Genomic DNA, 12,406 nt, shown 5'->3' on the forward strand with positions numbered 1-12,406 from the left:
GGCAGATTCTTTACCAACTGAGCTATCAGGGAAGCCCACTCATCTTACTATCACAGGGATAGTAAGTAGATGAGTGGTTGCCTAGGCCTAGAGAAGGGTGTGTGTTGCGGGGGGGGGGGGGGGGGGCGCAAAGGGGGGATGGGGGTGGACAACCAAAATGAGCAAGATTTCTTTGTGGAGTAATGTGCATGTGCTCTAGAATAAATTATGAGGATGGATGTACAGCTTTGTGAATATACTAAGAGCCACTGAATTATTATTAAATGGGTGAATTGGGGACTTCAGAGGATATGGGTTCGATCCCTGGTCAGGGAACTAAGATTCCCCCAAGTCCTGGAGCAACTAAGCTCATGGTGCTGCAACTGCTGAGCCCGCTCACCACTACTAGAAAGTGTACGCACCACAATGAAAGCCCCTGCATGATGCAACGAAGATCTGGCACGCTGCAACTAAGACCTGACGAAGCCAAATAAATGCTTTTTAAATGGGTAAATTGTACAGCATGTAGAATTACATCTCAATAAAGCTGTTAGACATGAAAAAAAAAATTGTGTATAGTCATAGTTGCAAACATTCAAATAATAAAGTCTGGCTAAAGGGGGGAAAAACTAACTGGAAGCTATAAAAGGGCTTTAAGTTTGAGCATAACAGGATCAGATTCATTTTTCATGAAAGATCACTATGATTGGACAGGAATAAAAGGGAATAGCATTATACTTCAGTGTTCACAACAGCATTATGTACAGTTATACCAAGGGATGGAAGCAACCTGTGTCCATCAACAGATGAATGGACAAAGATGATGTGTGGATTGTGTGTATAGGTAGATGGTGGTATTCCTATACTACTACTCAGCCATAAAAAAGAACAGATTTTGCCATTTGCAGCAACACAGATGAACTTTATACTATGTGAGGCCTTCCCTAGTGGCTCAGAAAATGAATCTGCCTGCAATGCAGGGAACCCAGGTTAGATCCCTGGATCAGGAGGAAGATCCCCTGGAGAAAGGAATGGCTACCCACTCCAGTATTCTTGCCTGGAGAATTCCATGGACAGAGGAGCCTGTTGGGCTATAGTCCATGGGGTTGTAGAGTCAGACACAACAGTGACTAACACTTTCACTTCACTGTCATGCTAAGTGAAATAAGTCAGAAAACAAATACTGTATGATATCACTTACATGTTGAATCTAAAACTACAACTGATGACTAAAACAAACAAGAAACGCTGACAGATATAGAGAAGCCAACTGGTGGTTACCAGTGGAGAGGCAGAAGCGGGAGGGGCAGCATAGGGGTGGGGGGAAAAAGTTACAGTATTATATGAAATTGTGTGAATCTTTTGAAAACTGTAAAGCACTAAAGAATTTAAAGAATCATCCAAATTTTAAAATATTTTTTAAAATTTTAAAAGAGAATGGCGAGATTTGCCTGGTACATGATAGAGATCTCTCACCAAATCATGAAGCCAACAGAGTTCATGTTTTGTTTTAAAGGAAGAAAAACTACCTCACAGAAAAATAACCACTCGTACACAATTCCAGGGCACAGGGTTTAAATCCCTGAGGATGACTGATAAGCGTTTACCATGGATGGGCTGTGCCTCTCCCACTCTGCCACCACTGAGCACCTGCTGCAGGCCAGGCCCTACCTAAAGGTTTTACACCACTGAGTGCTGAGGGGCAAGGGAGATGAGGTCAGTCTCAGAGACCTTAAGAGAGAAGAAAGTATGACTACAACGGTAATTGCTATAAGAAATGTAACAGCATTGTAAGAGTTCAGAGAAGAATTATTTGTGCGATTCTACTAACAAAACTCTGACTCATCTCACACGCTAGCAAAGTAATGCTCAAAATTCTCCCAGTGAGACTTCAACAGAACGTGAACCAAGAACTTCCAGATGTTCAAGCTGGGTTTAGAAAAGGCAGAGGAACCAGAGATCAAATTGCCAGCATCCATTGGATCATTGAAAAATCAAGAGAGTTCCAGAAAAACATCTACTTTCTGCTTTATTGACTCTGCCAAAGCCTTTGACTGTGTGAATCACAACAAACTGTGGAGAATTCTTCAAGAGATGGGAGTACCAGACTACCTTACCTGCCTACTGAGAAATTTGTATGCAGGTCAAGAAGCAACAAACCAGACATGGAACAACAGACTGGTTCCAAATTGGGAAAGGAATACGTCAAGGTTGTATACTGTCACCCAGCTTATTTATTTATTTGCTTATTGAACTTATATGCAGAGTACATCATGTGAAATGCTGGGCTGGATGAAGCACAAGTTGGAATCAAGATTGCCGGGAGAAATATCAATTACCTCAGATATGCAGATGACACCACCTTATGGCAGAAAGGGAAGAGGAACTAAAGAGTGTCTTGATGAGAGTGAAAAAGCTGGCTTAAAACTCAACATTAAAAAAACTAAGATCAAGACATCCAGTCCCATCACTTCATGGCAAATAGATGGGGAAACAATAGAAACAGTGATAGACTATTTTCTTAGGCTCCAAAATCACTGCAGAAAACTGCAGCCATGAAATTAAAAGATGATTGCTTCTTAGAAAAAAGCTATGACCAACCTAGACAGTATATTCAAAAGCTGAGACATTACTTTGCTGACAAATGCCATCTAGTCAAAGCTATGGTTTTTCCAGTGGTCACGTATGTATGTGAGAGTTGGACCACAAAGAAAGCTGAGCACCAAAGAATTGATGCTTTTGAACTGTGGTGTTGGAGAAGACTCTTGAGAGTCCCTTGGACTGCAAAGGGATCAAACCAGTCCTAAAGGAAATCAGTCCTGAATATTCATTGGAAGGACTGATGATGAAGCTGAAGCTCTAATACTTTGGTCACCTGATGTGAAGAACTGACTCATTGAAAAAGACCCTGATGCTGGGAAAGATTGAAGGCAGGAGAAGGGGACGACAGAGGATGAGACAGCTGGATGGCATCACCGACTCAACAGACATGACTTTGAGCAAGCTCCAGGAGTTGGTGATGGACAGGGAAGCCTGGCATGCTGCAGTCCTTGGGGTTGCAAACAGTTGGACATAACTGAGCAACTGAACTGACTGACCAAAACTCTATAGCCTATTCTTTGTGTTTTAAGACTTTAAGAATATTTCTTTCCTTTGAAATGAAAATATACTCATCAGGAGTCCACAAAGCAAGTGAAATGTTTGTGAGGGATGAAGGCCAAGAACACATCCCTAGCCCAGTTTGGAGAAAAGAAAAAGGAAGGATCGTACCCAAGGCCTTCCGTTTCCATAAACTTCTTCCTGAGCAGTCAGCTATCTGAGGCGGAGGTTCTGGGCGCCACTCAAGCACAGCCCAGCCATAACAGCAGCACCTTGCAGTACTTCAAGTACAAGGCAAAAGAAACCCCAGCCTAACCGAAATACTACAGCTGGAGAAAAGCATGCAGATTCCCCTCAGATGGTGTCTCGGAACCCCCTGGGTTTTATTCCTAGGGTGGTGGGGGAGATAAACTATTGAGCCACAGCTCCAACTTGGCAAAAGCCTAGACTACTGCAGCCCAAGCCCCGCCTTTCATGCCTGGGGCAGACTCAGATCTACCCTTTCCTCTAACTTCCGGCCACACAATGAAGCTAGACAGTGTGGCAGAAAAGATATAAGGCCCTCTGGGCACTCAATGCACTGCTCAGAGATTGTCCAAGGGCAGGAAAAGTTTTCCTGGCTGCAAAGTAGCTCAGAAAAGGGAAGCAACTAGCCTAAAGATTGGCCTCATGGCCTTTGGCTCACAAATTGGCCTCAGAGATGAAGTGTTTCTGGGACATCTGGGAGGAAGAAGACAAAAATACATTCATAGAAAGAGTTGTCAGTTTTGTCAGAAGAATCCATCTCAAGGCTTTCTTAAGATCAGGGTTAAAAAAAAAAAAATCAGGGTTATTTCTATTACCAAGAGAACTGAAGAGCAAGAAATTACAGTCCCATGAACCCACAAAGGAAGAGGGAAAGGTCTGGCAGGATGATTTCAAATAGTAGTATCTGAGATTTGCAGGTCCTTTGAGGATCCAGGCCAAATTTAAACTGCAGTGGCCCAGGTTTAATGACTCATCCATCATCTCTGCTAATCCACAAGAACCCAATGAGGTAGTAGTTAAAGCAAGTCCAGTTTTAAAAGGGGCTTCTTCAGTGGCTCAGTGGTGGAGAATCTGCCTGTAAGGCAAGAACCACAGGAGATGTGGGTTCAATCCTTGGGTCAGAAAGATCCCCTGGAGGAGGGCATGGCAACCCACTCCAGTATTCCTGCCTGGAGAATTCTACGGACAGCGGAGATTGGCAGGTCACAGTCCGTAGTGTCGCAAAGAGTCGGACACAACTGAAGTGACTTAGCACACACACCATGTATGCATGGTTTAAAAAGGTTAAATAGGACTTTCCTGGTGGTCCAGTGGGTAACAGTCCTTCTGCCAATGTAGGAGACATGGGTTTGTTTGATCCCTGGTCGGGGAAGATCCCACATGCTGAGGGGCAACCAACCTGTGCACCACAACTACCAAAGCCCAGGTGCCCCAGAGCCTGTGTTCCCCAACAAGAGAAGCCACCACAGTGAGGAAGCCTGAGCACCACAAGATAGCAGCCCCCACTTGCTGCAACTAGAGAAAGCCCTCACACAGCAGCAAAGACCTAGTGCAACCAAAACTCAATAAAATAAAAAACACCCTCCCCACAGACTCACAACAGTGAGGAAAAGAGACCCCCAATACCTATTGCTTGTTCACCACAGCAGAAAGCCAAAGAAACTACTGAAATGAAGAGGAACAGCTGGCAAAGGCACCAGCAGCCCTAGGGCTAGACTCAGATCTACCCTACATGGAAGGGGGTGTGGTGAGGGGGACAGTTCCCTCTGCCCTGGGCAAGGTGAACTAGACGTCCAGTGACCGTGGCCCTGCCCCCCTTGGCTCTGGTATCCTAGAGGAAGGACAGTGGCTATGAGAATTAGGAAAATGAGTGGTTAGGGGAAAAGACCCTCCCACCCTAAGTACCATTATATTTCCTCCAAGTTGGGGCACAGGCAGTAGTACGCTTCAGTGGCCGTGTTTGTGAATCATGTGTCCACGTTTGTGCCTTTCCATAGGGACACAATGAGGCATTTGCGCCAACATCCTTAAGCAGAGCAACTGGCCAACAATCTAGAGACCAGGCCACTGCTGCCATATGCGCCCCCCTCCACCCCTCACCAGGAACCATACCATACTGGACAAGGTGAACCAAGTTCAGGACAGGCAGGCGCAGGGCTGGCTGGAAGAGGCTCAAAGGTCTGGAACGCCCCAGGGAAGACAGAACCCTGAGTGCGCCTGAGAAAGGAGCTCACACTGCCACAGGTCTCAGGACGCTCTGATGAGACTTAACGGTTGAAATTCAGGGTCCAGAGCTGGATTGCCAGAACTTAAATCCAAGCTCTTTCTATAGTCCTAGGCTTGCTACTTAACCTTCTCTGAGACTGTTGCCTTATAATAAGCTTCCTCTTAAGAGTTGTTTGGAGTAAATGCAAAGCACTCAATTGGTTATTATCACAGAGAACTGTGATGTGTGCAAGCAAAAGAGACATTCCACCCTATCCATGAAGGGAACTAGAGGGAGAGCAGTCATCACTTCCTCTTCAGTCTTTAGGGATTCCAGCTCCCCCTTTCTTGTCCAGCTGTGGGACCCAGACGTGGAACCCAGACACTAACCTGCTCAAGCTCTGCCCTGAGGGTTCATCGGCTCTCAAAGCTAAAGGGCTTTCTTAAGTTATCAGTTTCACCATTTCTGTCTTTGCTGACTTATGGGATGGGGCATACCACCAACCCTGACAGGGGCCATCCAGCAATCCTCTGGTCCTGCCCGAGTCTGGTCCGATGCTGGCACTCAGTTTCTTGAATGACTGGTGACTGCTAAGGCAATGAATGAATGGGGACAAGAGCAGAGGACAGTGTATTCCCAAGAGGACCACATCATTCAAATGCAAGCTTATACATATACAGGTCTGAGTGTGTGCTCAGTCACATCCAACTCTTTGCAACCCCATGGACTGCAGCCCACCAGACTCCTCTGTTCATAGGAATTTTCCAGGTAGAATACCGGAGTGGGTGGCCATTTCCTCCTCCAGGGATCATCTCAATCCAGGAATCAAACCTGCATCTCCTGTGTCTTCTGCATTTGCAGGCAGATTCTTTATCACTGAGCCACCTGGGAAGCCCACACATACACATTTATTATTAACTGCTTGTTTACATGTCAGGCACTGTTGCCAGGAACCAGGGCAGTTTCCTATCCCCCTAACTTACCATTCTGTGAGGCAAATATTCAATAAATGAGTAAGCAAAGAAACTGAGATAACTACTGCAAAATATACAAACTGGGCACAATGGTAGGGAAGAACAGGGTCGGGGAGGGCCCTCTAATGCTTGATCCTGAACCTAAGACCTGAAGGTAAGAAATTAGCCCTAAAGTGGTCAAGGGGAAGGTCCTTCCAGGTAGAAAGAAGGCCGAGAGGCAGGAAAGTCTTCGGTGAACAGGATCTGAAAGAAGGGCCCATGTGGGAAGCAACCTAGATGCCCATCAGCAGATGAATGGATAAGGAAGCTGTGGTACATATACACCATGGAATATTACTCAGCCGTTAAAAAGAATTCATTTGAACCAGTTCTAATGAGATGGATGAAACTGGAGCCCATTATACAGAGTGAAGTAAGCCAGAAAGATAAAGAACATTACAGCATACTAACACATATATATGGAATTTAGAAAGATGGTAACGACAACCCTATATGCAAAACAGAAAAAGAGACACAGAAATACAGAACAGACTTTTGAACGCTGTGGGAGAAGGTGAGGGTGGGATGTTGGGAAAGAACAGCATGTATATTATCTATGGTGAAACAGGTCACCAGCCCAGGTGGGATGCATGAGACAAGTGCTCGGGCCTGGTGCACTGGGAAGACCCAGAGGAATCGGGTGGAGAGGGAGGTGGGAGGGGGGATCGGGATGGGGAATACGTGTAAATCTATTGCTGATTCATGTCAATGTATGACAAAACCCACTGAAAAAATAAATAAATAAATTAAAAAAAAAAAAAAAAAAAGGGCCCATGTGGTTAGAAAAATGTGGATAAGGGGAAAGGGCCTGAGATGGGGAGCGCATTGAGCTGAGTTGTGATGGTGTCTGATTTCCATTTTATTTTTTATTTTTATTTAGTTCTACCACTTTATTGCTACCAACCCATTTCCCTCCACCCGCGTGCACACATGCTCAGTCATGTAATCCCATGGACTGCAGCCCGCCAGGCTCCTCTGTCCATGGACTTTTCCAGGCAAGAATACTGGAGTGGGTTGCCATTTCCTTCTCCAGGGTGATTTCCATTTTAAAAGGCTCAATCTGGCTGTTTTATTAACTAGATGGTAGAAGGAGGCACATTATTTAGTAAAGAACTTAGGAAATCCAGGTGAGGGATGATGGATGCTGACTCTGACTCAAGAGTACTACTGGGGATTCTAAGAAGTAGACCCAAGACTGATAGACTGAATGCGGGTAGAACCATCATTACAACCATTTTCAGCCAGGTGCATCACATCATGATACTCCTCTGCTTAAGAACAATGCAAGACTACTTCATTTAGAGTAAAGGCCAAAAGGACCCCTCAGATGATCCTTTAACTGTCTCACCTTTTCTACCTCCCCCGCCCTCCCCCACCACTCTTGCCTCTGGCCTCCTTACTGTTACAATCTGACCTTGAGGCCCTTGCTCAAGCTGTTCTCTTTACTTGGAATACAGGAGGACGGTCTGGCCAACTTCCGCCTCATTCAAGATTTAAATCTTGCTTAAATCTTAAAAATTGCTTAAATCTCAATTTCTCAGTATTCTGCTCACATACAGGTTGCTCTAGCTCTCCCAATCCTCCTTACTCAACCCCACCCTTTTTAATACAAAGCTCTTATTTCCTAACATACTATTTGCTTATTTACTATGTTTACTCTCTCAGGCTGGAGTGGAAGTTCCAGAATGTGGAGCCTCCATTAGCTTGGGTGATGAGATGAGACTAACAAAGAGGAGAAACCAGCACACAACCATAATGGACAAGTAGCAGAGCCTTGACCTTTTAAGTTAAAAAAAATCATTTTGGAAAAAAGTAAATATTATTTCTTCAGTCAAAAAAAAAAATCCTTTCATGATTTAGCATGAAATCACTAGTAACATTCCTATGGAACAGTAGGGGTGAAAGCCTGATTAAAAGTTTAAGAGGAAATGAAAAGCAATCATTACATAGGGACAGAAACCATATAAAACATTTTTGAGTTTTGTACAAAAGGAAGTGAAGAAATAAAGTGATGATAACCAGCAGGGAAAACAAAGCTAAGATATTTTTTATTTTTTTTTTTGTAGAGGAGATGAGGATTGAAGACATGTTAAAAATGAGAGGGATGGGATGGAGAGGGAGGTGGGAGGGGGGATCGGGATGGGAAACACATGTAAATCCATGGCTGATTCATGTCAATGTATGGCAAAACCACTACAATATTGTAAAGTAACTAGCCTCCAACTAATAAAATGAAAAAAAAAAAAAATGAGAATAACAGAATGTTTGTAATGCAAATAGGATTGACTTAATAAGGAAAAATGGATGACCTAAGAGGAAAAGAACTACAAGAGCAAGAGGATGGGCCCTGATGCATACATAGAGCAACCAACCTTAGATAAATGCAGTTAATTGGGATGCTGGAAGGTGGGTAGGTGTGCTAATTAATTCTCTTCGGACTGCTTCAGTTTCTTCTGCAAGGTATGAAACAGGTCATTCATCAGAATAAGCAAGGGAGGAGAGGAACTGAATGGGAAGGCAAATGGACCAAGGACCTATTTTCCAATTCTGCTTGGCAGAATTGGAATTATGGGTCTACACAAGATACAAGGTTTGTAATAATTTATTTAAAATGAGAGCAGTCACTGAGATTGTTTTTCTCCAGTAACCTTCAGCCTCATCAGTCAGACAAATGAATAGATGAACTGTATTTAACCTGGGAAGTTTAGCCAAGTATAATAAAGCCTTGGGGCTTGCAAGAAAAATGGTGCAGCAAAGAAGTGAGAGTGACTGGCACAGTTTTCAAGTTGCATAAGGAAGTGAAACAGTAGAGGGTGAAGGACACTGAAAAGTAAAATCAATAGATTGTTAAATTCCAATGAGTCAAAAGGGTTGGCATAGTAAAGAAAGAAATCTGGACAGACAGAAGATGGCTGAGTTGACGATAATAAATAAATAAATTACAAAAGATTAAAAGGATGGCATTTTTGAAGGGCTGTCTCCAAACCAAAACAAACCCCCTCCCCACACTTCCATTTCAACTGGTGTTTTAGTACACCATGGAGGTGCTTTACCCATTCCCCCTTGGTGAAAACACTACCAGTCAGATTTCTTATCCATGTTATCTTAAGAGACATTCAACAATAAAACCTAAAGAAATTTGCTTAAATTGTTTTATGACTAATCTATGACTGGCTTTTGAGGATGCCCAGGTACTATTTATATTTCATTCTTTACTTTGGTAAAGCAAATCAGTATGGTTCTAAACAAGGCTCAAAATCCAAAGTTATAGTAACTACCTAAGAGTTAATCTCTGATGAAAAACTGGACCAAACAGTAGAAATGCCTGTCTACATATACCAAGCCAAATAGTGAAATCAGGGGTTTAAAAAAAAAAAAAAACAAACGTATAGCTTGACCTACACAACCATCATAGAAAACCAGTTGGGTTCAGGTTCAGCAAGTCTTCCATCCAGCAGGAAACATGGGGACGATCTCTGCTCAGGCCAACACAGTGGCCCCATAACATGGTAAGTCTAAGGTATGTCCTGCAGCCAGAGAACTTACATATTCTTGGCCACTGGACCACCAGGGAGTCCCTCCCATAGTAAGCTTTAAACTCAGTCTGAGTCATTCCATTCTAGAACTGAACCTTCTCCTGCTTCAACCTAGAGTACTGTTCTCCAAACCCAAGTAGAAAAGCAGTGCTGGGAATTCCCATTACCATTGTTTCTGGGAATTCCATTTGTCCTAGCACAAGACCACATGGAGAATTCTAGTACTAAGTAACCTTTAGGAATTTGCACCAGAATGTAATACCACAATGCAAATGGTCAACCTCTCATGATTCCATCCCCCTAGAGTCTAACTTATTGCTGACATCACTCTGGAATAAGGAACCCGGTTTAATTAAGCATTCACCCAATTCAACCCCAATTTTGAGGGTGCCGGGAAGACTTTTAAGTCAAAGTTAAGAAGTCTGACACCAAATCAACATCCTGAAAACTGCATTCCTAAGTCCTCTGACCTCCAGAATCAGGCTGGGTCAGATGTGTGGCAACAGAAGTGTAGCCACTTCCATCTCCACCTAACTCACAATGATGTACAAGTTATTTGCACACCCAAATTGCAAAGGCAGAAAGCTGCCTGTGGAGGTGAACTTAGGACAGGCACCCATTCATCTTTGTATTCTCCACATGGTACTTACACATAGTAGGCAACCAGTGAGTACATCACGAAGTGCAAAGCAAACTCTCAGGTGAATGCTAAGCAGTTTACTGAACAGGATAAAAAGTGGAAGACTACATGGGAGCTCCCCAGCGGTCCAGTGGTTAGGACTTGGTGCTTTCACCCCTGAGGGCCCAGGTTCAATTCCTGGGCAGGAGATAAAAATCCCACAAGATACAAGGCACAGCCCCCCCCCCCCCCCCCCCCCCCCCAAAAAAGCGAAAGGCTACAGAAAGCCAGTGTAAAAAAAACTATTGTACAACTACTGAGGCTAAGTGATGACAGTGTAACTTTGTTATTTACACAGAGCAGATTATGTGGCCTCAACTCAGATACACTTGATTGAAAGTTTACACAAAAATAATTTCAAACAATGTAATGCTGAAATATCAGCAAGTTAAACTCAATCATTTCAAAAGACAAGGTTTCAGAACTTGGGTCTTTTCCCACTGTTTTTTTTCTTCCCTTTAACAGTGGTTTAAAAAAAAACAAAAACCACTGTAGGAATACAGCAGTAAACCAGCCCAGATTCAGTCATGAAAAACTACTTGTCTGTTATAGGGAGACAGTGCTCTCAAATGGAGAAAGACTCCCTTTGCAAGTTTAACCAGACAGCATGCTTTATAATGCAAAACTGTATCACCCCCTATACTCCACTGTGACTTCACCATCTTCACTAACCATTCCCACATAAATAAAATTCCCTACTTGACACTCTTAGAACACAAGCTCCAGAACTACACCTAGAACAGTACCTTTCAGAGTATCACCCAAAATGTTTTATTTGTTGAATCAACAAAGTTAGCTTCCACCTTTTGAAGTTTGCGACCCCACCCATCAGACCAAGAGGTATGTTTGAAAAAAACAGCAGACCAAAGCAGGCAAACCCTCCAAGAAGTGGCAGAAATCCAACCCAACCAGGGAAGATAAAAAGACAAATAAGGACCTAGCCTACATGCAATAATCTTTGTTGGTCACTTATCTGTAGGAGCTAATAGCTTTAATCCCAACTCCATCAAGTTTTCCTGAAACTGCTGTCTTTTCTTCTCACCAGAGACAACTTCCATATTCAATAAAATGGTGGCTGGGAGACACACACAGAGAACACCTCTCACAGGGTTTCAGTGAGCAAATAACCAGTAAGTTACAAGTTGTACTTATAGCTATTCCCATCTCAGCCTCCTATGAATTAGAAACTAGTAGGAAAATCTGAGGTTATAAAAAATTAGCTCATTTTCTTACCTCCCAGTACAATTCACTTTTCCTAAAACCGTTAACGACTGGCATAGAGTGAATTATGTGTCACTTAGTCATACCCAGCTCTGAGACCCCCATGGACTGTAGCCTGCCAGGTTTCTGTCCATGAAATGATCTGGAGAACTATACTGGAATGGGTAGCCATTCCCTTCTCCAGGGGATCTTCCCCATCTAGGGATTGAACTGGGGTCCTCAGAGTTGCAGGCTTTACCAACTAAGCCACCAGGGAAGCCAATAATGCTTGGCACGGTTAGGTGCTCATGATTCTTCAAATGATGCTAGGAAATGCCCTAACCAGACACAACCCCACTATATTTATGCTAAAACTGGAGCAAGAAGGTATAGACAAAAAATATCTTCAAGACAATTATGATAGATGCACAGAAGAGGCAGTGGCTCTTCCTTGTACCCTGCCCCCTCTACCCATCCTTGTTAAATAATCTAAAGCTCACTTCTGGGTCCTTCTGTGCCTATCATTCTAAAAATAATGAGCTGGAGAAGGAAATGGCAACCCACTCCAATATTCTTGCCTGGAAAAGTCCATGGACAGAGGAGCCTGGCAGGCTGCAGTCCATGGGGTTCCATGACTGAGCACGTGTGCACGAGGGTGGAGGGAGAT

The sequence above is a fragment of the Cervus elaphus genome, chromosome 2 (genome assembly GCF_910594005.1).
Source record: "Cervus elaphus chromosome 2, mCerEla1.1, whole genome shotgun sequence".
NCBI lineage: Eukaryota > Metazoa > Chordata > Mammalia > Artiodactyla > Cervidae > Cervus > Cervus elaphus.